Here is a 9061-nt window from a genome sequence, read left to right on the forward strand (position 1 = left end):
TGATGGCAAGGCAGTGGATGAGGATTAAGGGGAAATGATAAAGGATTGTAAAATGTAAAGAGAGAAATAATGGAAAATATGAGAAGAGGGTGAAAGGTCCATGTTTGGAACATGTCACTACTCATTGAGTGGAGTGTTTCAGTCTCAAGCCTGTTAACATGAGCTATATATATTTCATTTGAATGCGTTTGCAAGTAACTGTCAGTTTCACAACTATCTCGGGAACTGTGGAAGTGACAAATCTGTGTCTGCGAACTCAACACTTGAGAATATGGGGCAGTGGTAAAGGCACTTGATCGTTTCTGTGTCTGCTGCCTCTCTGTTGTGTCTAGATTAATATATTGATTCCATGTTATTACTGTTCCAATATGTACAGTATTCTTATTTTTGGTGGGCAGTTCCTCGTTCTTTCTGAAAAGTCATTTTTTTGACAACACAAAGAAGGAGAAGATTGTTTTAAGAAGCAAAGGACTGAAGGGGAAAAAAAAGTTAAGAAAGAAAGATTAAAGGGAAGCGAAGAAAGACGTACCAATTCTTGCTGTCGAATATATTATTTAGGACATGATGAGATAGGAAGGCAGAACAAGTTTCTCTACCTCTGTCTGTCTGTCTGTCTGTCTGTCTGTCTGTCTGTCTGTCTGTCTGTCCGTCCGTCCGTCCGTCCGTCCGTCCGTCCGTCCGTCCGTCCGTCTGTCTGTCTGTCTATCTATCTATCTACCTACCTCTCTCTCTCTCTCCCCCCTCTTCTGCTCCATTTGTCCTAAGGAAATACATTTTTGTCCCATGGGGTACAACAGTATTGACGTCAAGAGATGAGTTATTGATTGACAAGAGAGGACAGAGAGACAGTTGACATGCAGAAGGTATACGAGACGCCAACAACAACGGTCCCCCTAGTAGGCCTATGCGGTATGCACGGGACACACATTGCTGGCCATAGTGATACATAGCCTACATGTATCTACTGGACTTGTGCATGCACGTGTCCACCAGATGTACACTGAGTGTACAAAACATTAGGAACCCCTTCCTAATATTGAGTTCCACCCTTTATTGCCCTCAGAACAGCCTCAATTTGTCAGGGCATGGACTCAAGGTGTCAAACGTGTTCCACGGGGATGCTGGCCCATGTTGACTTACTTCAATGCTTCCCACAGTTGTGTCAAGTTGGCTGGATATCCTTTGGGTGCTGGGCCTTTCTTGATATACTTGGGAACCTGTTGAGCATTAAAGAAAACCTAGCAGCGTTGCCGTTCTTGACACACTCAAACCGGCGCGCTTGGCACCTACTACCATACCCCTGTTCAAAGGCACTTCAATCTTTTGTCTTGCCCATTCAACCTCTGAATGGCGCACATACACAATGCATCTCAATCGTCTCAAGGCTTTAAATTCCTTCCTTTAACCTGTCTCCTCCACTTCATCTACACTGATTGAAGTGAATTTAACAAAGTACATCAATAAGGGATCATAGCTTTCACCTGGACACACCTGGTCAGTCTATGTCATGGAAAGAGCAGGTGTTTTGTACATTGGCAACACGGACACCCAGATTATTTTCCCTTTATATTCCTCATGKYCTTCAGTGGCACATACTGTATGTCTTCGGTTGTGTTAATGTGTTGATGTGACAAATATTTTTGATATTACATATAGCCTACCTACATATACATACATACACTGTACATGTACACATTAGAGATTGCGTGTCATCGTTATTACCCAGTTAGCACCAGGACTCGGGCCGAACTCGGTTGAGTGAAGGCATGCGTCGGGTGTCGTCAACTGGACCAACAGCATGCCGACTTTGTATACATTCATGGAATGGTATTATATCAGTATGTGTATAACAGTACGTATGTAACTTCATCCCATATTTATCAGTTTATTTATCATGTTTCAAAAAATCCACCTTCTTGTCAGATGGGCCCTTTTGGTTTGCATTGTTTAAGTCCTCACGCAATAACCACACACTGCATTATCCCCCTGTCATTCTCAGTCTCCCTGGGTAAAGTAATGATGTGTGGGATCTTATCACTGTACTTCCTGTCATTCTGAACGACGCTCACGAGGTAAATAAATTCAACACAATTATGACAATCGAGCAACTCAATGTCAAATGAATGAGCAGATGGCTATAGGCCTCCACTGTGTTCTGTGGAGAGTGAGAGAGAGATATCGACTCGAAGCAAGATAAGATATCCGGCGAGAATTATGTTAATGACAGTGACAGTCTGGGCTCTCGGCGGCTCTAGAAGCAGAGATTCGCCATCGCCCCAGTCGGGTGCGGCTATCATTAGCATTAGCATTGTTCACACATCCCCTCATCTTAGGCCCCGCTTCTCTCTACCCCTCCCCCCTACTCCTCCTCCTCCCTCCCTCTCTCCTCCTCCTGCCTGTGTCCTCTCTTTCTTTTTCTCTCGCCGCAGTGTTGCTATAGCAACCCGAGAACTGTGGGAATACCTCTGTCCTTCAGAGAGACGGAGAGAGAAAGGGAGGGAGAAATGGAGAGAGAAAGGGAGAGAGGGCAGAGAGAAAGGGAGAAAGATAGAGAGGGAAAGAGAGAAAAAGAGGGGGAAGGAAGCGGCCAAAGGGACTGGTTAATTAAAAGACATACTGAGTGGCTGGCTCACCATTGACTGAATGGACATTACTTAGCCCCTGACTCCCAGCGTTTGTCCCCTCTCACTAAAGCACCCCATTCATATTCACTCTGGCTGAAAGAGACTGTGTTTTCATGAGGATTAACCCGACCAAGATGGAGAGTAGTCACACATGCCGTGGCATTTGCATGCGCTTGTACGCACGCCATTTGTTTGTCGATCCATGTGTTCTAGTTGTCTCCATTTGTAGTGGCGAGGCTGCTGTTTCCATGACAACCCGCGGCCTAAAATAGCTCGCTCTTTCCCTCTCCGTCCTTTTTGCTCTGTYTCTTTCTCTCTTTCTCTTGTGCTCTTTCTCACAACCGTTTGTTCCCATTGGAGCCTTATTGTGTTGAAATGCCCTGCACTGTTTAGTAACGTTCACTCGTTTGATGGATTTGTGTATCCCTTCACCTCTCATCTCCCATTTTCAATGTCTCAGTCTCCCTGCACAGATTCGTTCAAAATGCATCAACTGCTGGGTTTCCATGACAACCATTGTGAAATTGTGGCAATAACAGTGCATTTGGAAAGTATTCAGACCCCTTCCATTTTTCCAGATTTTGTTAGGTTACAGCTTTATTCAAAAATACATTTAAATATTTTTTCCCTCATCAATCTACACACGTACCCCATAATGACTAAGCAAAAACAGGTTTTTATAAATGTTTTCAAATGTATTACAAATACAAAACAGAAATACCTTATTTACATAAGTATTCAGACCCTTTGCTATGAGACTCGAAATTGAGCTCAGGTGCATCCTGTTTCCATTGATCGTCCTTGAGATGTTCCTACAACTTGATTGGAGTCCACCTGTGGTAAATTCAATTGATTGGACATCATTTGGAAAGGCACACACCTTTCTACATAAGGCACACACCTTTCTCATAACCAAGCAATGAGGTCAAAGAAATTGCCCGTAGAGCTATGAGACAGGATTGTGTCGAGGCACAGATCTGGGGAATGGTACCAAACAATGTCTGCAGCATTGAAGGTCCCCAAGAACACAGTGGCCTCCATTCTTCTTGAATGGAAGAAGTTTGGATCCACCAAGACTCTTTCTAGACCTGGCAAGAATCTGATGGTCACTCTGACAGAGCTCAGATGGACCAAAGTACAGCTAGATCGTTGACGAAAACCTGCCTCAGGGCGCGCAGGTTTTCAGACTGGGTCGAAGGTTCACCTTTCAACATTACAACGACCCTAAGCACACAGCCAAGACAAGCAGGAGTGGCTTTGGGACAAATATTTTAATGTCCTTGAGTGGCCCAGCCAGAGCCCGGACTTGAACCAGATCGATCATCGCTGGAGAGACCTGAAAATAGCTGTTCAGCAATGCTCCCCATCCAACCTGACAGAGCTTGAGAGTGTCAGCAGAGAAAAATGGGAGAAACACCCCAAATACAGCTGTGCCAAGCTTGTAGCATCATACCAAGAAGACTCGAGGCTGTAATCGCTGCCAAAGGTGCTTCAACAAAGTACTGAGTAAAGGGTCTGAATACTTATGTAAATGTGATAGGTACATTTAAAAAAAATCGAATAACCTGTTTTTACTTTGTCATTATGGGGTATTGTGTGTAGATTGATGAGGGAAAAAAAGCAATTTGATACATTTTAGAATAAGGCGGTAATGTAATTTTGGGGGGAAAAAGTCAACGGGTCTGAATACTTTCCGAATGCACTGTATTTCAACAGAGACAGAAACATTATTGCTGCAGTATCCCTTTAATGCAGTTCAGATGTCGTAGTCAGTGTATTGCAGTGTCAACAGTATATACTGTATGTGTGTGTGCGTGTGTGTGTGCAGGGGTCGTGTTTAACTATACTTGTGGGGAATAGAAGAATAGCAAACAAAAACATTTGATCAACTGGGGACATTTTTTTTCTTCCCCACAAGGTCAAATGCTATTTCTAGGGGGTTTAGAGTTAAGGTTAGAATTAATGTCAGGGTTAGAATTAGCTTTAGGGTTAGGAGTTAGGGTTAGGTTTTGGGGTTAAGGTTAGGATTTTGAATGGGACTGAATTGTGTGTCCCCAAGGTTAGTTATACAAGACTGTATGTGTGTGTGTGTGTGTGTGTTGTGTGTGTGTGTGTGTGTGTGTGTGTGTGGTTGTGTGTGTGTGTTGTGTTGTGTGGTGTGTGTGTGTGTTGTGTGTGTGTGTGTGTGTGTGTTGTGTGTGTAGTGTGTGTGTGTGTGTGTGGGGTGTGGTGTGTCAGGTGGATTCGCACCTTCCCTTGGTCATATTCTCGCAGGGCAGAAACCTCAGAGATCAACTGGTAAACTCTGATTACCACCCAAGATATCCCTGCAACAACGTGTATTTGCACCCCTACTGGATGGAAACTTGAGCTGTGCTCAATGCAATGGCACTTATAAATGTAGATCCTTCAAACACCCCAAACAGGGAAACAGATCCCAATCAAGGTGTTATCACGTGCTCCACTAAGGCAGTTATTTATCTTATAACTTGTCCTTGTGGTAAAAATGATGTGGGTAAACAAAACGCAAATTAAAAGTACGTATCTCGTAGTATCGTAGCACCATTAGGTGCAAAAAACTCGACTTAGCCAGTTGCGCCCACTTTTTGGAAGAAAATCACTCGATTTCGTCTCTACGTTATATTGGCATCGAACATGTCACCCTCCCTAGGAGAGGGGTGACCTCGACAATTTATTGTTAAAACGAGAGGCTGCTTGGATCTTTAATAAAGACCCTAATTTAAAGACCTCTTGAGAGTCTACGTTGAGAGTAGACTCTCAACGTAGACTCTCAAGGTATCAACGTAGACGTAGCTCTACACGTAGATTTTGCGGTGACGTAGTGTCTCCATGAGTGACAGAACACTGGCCACGGCGCAACTAGAGAACATACAAACCCCATATTTTTCTGCTGGCTGCCCACCACCACAGATAGCACTGAACTAGGCTGAAACACCTGCGTTTTGGAGCTGCCTTACTCAAGAAAGCAAAAGAGACCAATTCGCATGCGGCTTGATTAACTTCTTATGGCTGCAGGGGCAGTATTGAGTAGCTAAATGAAAGGTGCACAGAGGTGCCCAGAGTAAACGGCCTGCTCCTCAGTCATAGTTGCTAATATATGCATATTATACTATATGTCAACAGTCTGTAGAACATTGAATGAAGCTTCTACTGTGATGTGGGGCTGAATGAGAGGGGAATGAGTCAGGTTACTGGCAGAGAGCCATTTCCTGGTCATGCGCATTTCACATGATAGGGACTTGCGTTCCATTACATCTATAGACACAAAGGAATTCTCCGGTTGGAACGTTATTGAATATTTATGATAACAACATCCTAAAGATTGATTCTATACTTAGTTTGACAAGTTTATTCGACCTGTAATATAACTTTTTGAAGTTTTCGTCCGACGTTCGCCTGGACCTGCACGAGCGTTTGGATTTGTGTACTAAACGCGCTAACAAAAGTAGCTACTTGGACATAAATGATGGACATTACCGAAACAAAACCAAAAATTTCTTGTGGAAGTGGGAGTCCTGGGAGTGCATTCGACAAAGATCAGCAAAGGTAAGTGAAGATTTATAATGCTTTTTATGAGTTTTGTTGACTGCACAATTTGGCAGGTAACTGTATGGCTTCCTTTTGTGCTGAACGCTGTTCTCAGATTATTGAACTATTGTGTTTTGCCGGAAAGCTTTTTGAAATCTGACACAGCGGTTGCAATTAAGAAACAAGTGTATCTTTAATTCTATGTAAAACATGTATCTTTCATCAAAGTTTATGATGAGTATTTATGTTATTTGACGTGGCTCTCTGCAATTTCGTCCGGTATTTTGGAGCAATTTTGCTGACATGGCGCCATGTAAACTGAGGTTTTTGGATATAAATATGAACTTAATCGAACTAAACATATATGTATTGTGTAACATGAAGTCCTATGAGTGTCATCTGATGAAGATCATCAAAGGTTAGTGATTAATTTTATCTCTATTTCTGCTTTTTGTGACTCATGTCTTTGGCTGGAAAAATAGCTGTGTTTTTCTGTGATTTTGCGGTGACCTAACATAATTGTTTGTGGTGCTTTCGCTGTAAAGCCTATTTGAAATCGGACACTTTGGTGGGATTAACAACAAGATTATCTTTAAAATGGTATAAGATACATGTATGTTTGAGGAATTTTAATTATGAGATTTCTGTTGTTTGAATTTGGCGCCCTGCACTTTCACTGGCTGTTATCATATCATCCCGTTAACGGGATTGCAGCCATAAGAAGTTTAACCTCAAATATATATATWTTTTTTTACATTGTTTGCAAACTGATATGTGACACGTATGAATGCCAAAATAACATGCAAAACAGGCCCAACATTTTTTCTAAACAGGTGGTGCTCAGCCCCTGACTCTCTGTCAAGTTGGTTGTTGACCATTGCTAGACAGACATTTTCAAGTCTTGCGATAGATTTTCATTCAATGTCATCTTGGTAAGCAACTCCAGTGTATATTTGGCCTTGTGTTTTAGGTTATTGTCCATCTGAAAGGTGAATTTGTCTCCCAGTGTCTGTTGGAAAGTAGACTGAACCAAGATTTATTCTAGGATTTTGCCTGTCCTTAGCTCTATTCTGATGACAAACATACCCATAGCATGATGCAATCGCCACTATGCTTGAAAATATGAAGAGTGGTACTCGGTGATGTGTTGTRTTGGATTTGCCCYRAACATAAGGCTTTGTATTCAGGACATGAAGTTAATTTCTTTGCCAATTTTTTTGCAGTTTATTCTGTACAGGTTTCCTTCTTTTCACTCTGTCAATTAGGTTAGTATTATGGATTAACTACAATGTTGTTGATCCATTCTCAGTTTTCTCCCATCACAGCCATTAACCTCTGTAACTGTTTTAAAGTCACCATTGGCTTCATGGTGAAATCCCTGAGTTAAGAAGGACGCTGGTATCTTTGGAGTGACTGGGTCTATTGATACACCATCCAAAGTGTAATAAATGTTTTACCCATCTATCAATAGGTGCCCTTCTTTGCGAGGCATTGGAAAACCTCCCTGGTCTTTGTGGTTGAATCTGTGTTTGAAATTCACTCCTTACAGATAATTGTATGTGTGGGGTGCAGTGATGAGGTAGTCATTCAAAAATAATTTTAAACACTATTACCGCACACACACACTGAGTCCATACAACTTATTATTTGACTTGTTACGCACATTTTTACTCTTGAACATATTTAGGCTTGCAATAACAAAGGGGTTGAATACTTATTGACTCAAGACATTTCAGCTTTTCATTTTATATGAATTTGTAAAAAATTAAAAAAATACATAATTCCACTTTGACATTATGGGGTATTGTGTGTAGGCCAGTGACGACACATCTCAATGTAATCAATTTTAAATTCAGGCTGTAACACAACAACATGTGGAAAAAGTCAAGAGGTCTGGATACTTTCTGAAGGCACTGTGTGTATGTACAATGTGTACAATGTGTACAGTGTGTACTCAAATGTGTCATTTAGCTTGTACTGCTATACCATATTCATCCTACTATGTATACACATACCTACAATCTTACAAAAAAGAGTTCCAAGAGGGTTCTTTGGCTGTCCCCACATTCTAAGAATGTACAGGATTACAAAATAATGAACTGATGAATAACTGAGCACTAAAAGTCAGCTCACTTGTTCCAATCATGATGGGTCATAAATTATAAGCCTATAGTACATCATATTACCCTATTTTACTGACCCATAAGGCGACTTTGATACTAACAGAGCCCTACAAGTTTGCCAAGTCAGGGAAAACACTGCAGGCCCTGTAATTTTGGGGCAAAATCCATGGTGGATGACATGGCACGATATAATGAGTGTTTGTGGCCCCGGGCTGTGTGTGTGTGGTGTGTGTGAATGCATGCATGCATGCGTGTGTGTGCTGTGTGTGCATAAGTGCATGTGTGCTTGCTTGTGTGATGCACTCATGGATGTAAGCATGTGTCTGTGTGCCACGGATGTGTGTGTGTTTATGTGTGTGGTGTGTGTGTGTGTGGGGGGGGGGGGGGGGGGGGTTGAGCTAAGTGAGTAAGGCTATCGTTAGAGCCTTGTTAAAGGACGATTCTCATGTTTAGGGCTTGGTTCACCATAGGCACTGTATGGCTGCTACATAAGGAGAGCAGTCCTGTCTGAGGTGGACAGATATGTCTACAGATCAAATGCGAAACTGAAGAGAACTGCCAGGGTATATTGGTCCATTGGTACGTCAAGGGAGAGAGAGTGAGATCGACAGACACAGTTATTTGTATTTTGAGCGGCCAGTGCGAATTGGGAGCAGGCATCACAAGGGAGAGAGGAAGAGAAGAGGAAGAGGGGGTCAGCTAGGTGGGTTATGAAAGCAGTGCATCCTTTAGTGAAACATGCACTAAATGTCAATTCATATCTGT

This window comes from Salvelinus sp. IW2-2015, linkage group LG18 (genome assembly GCF_002910315.2).
Source record: "Salvelinus sp. IW2-2015 linkage group LG18, ASM291031v2, whole genome shotgun sequence".
In the NCBI taxonomy this organism is placed as follows: Eukaryota; Metazoa; Chordata; class Actinopteri; order Salmoniformes; family Salmonidae; genus Salvelinus; species Salvelinus sp. IW2-2015.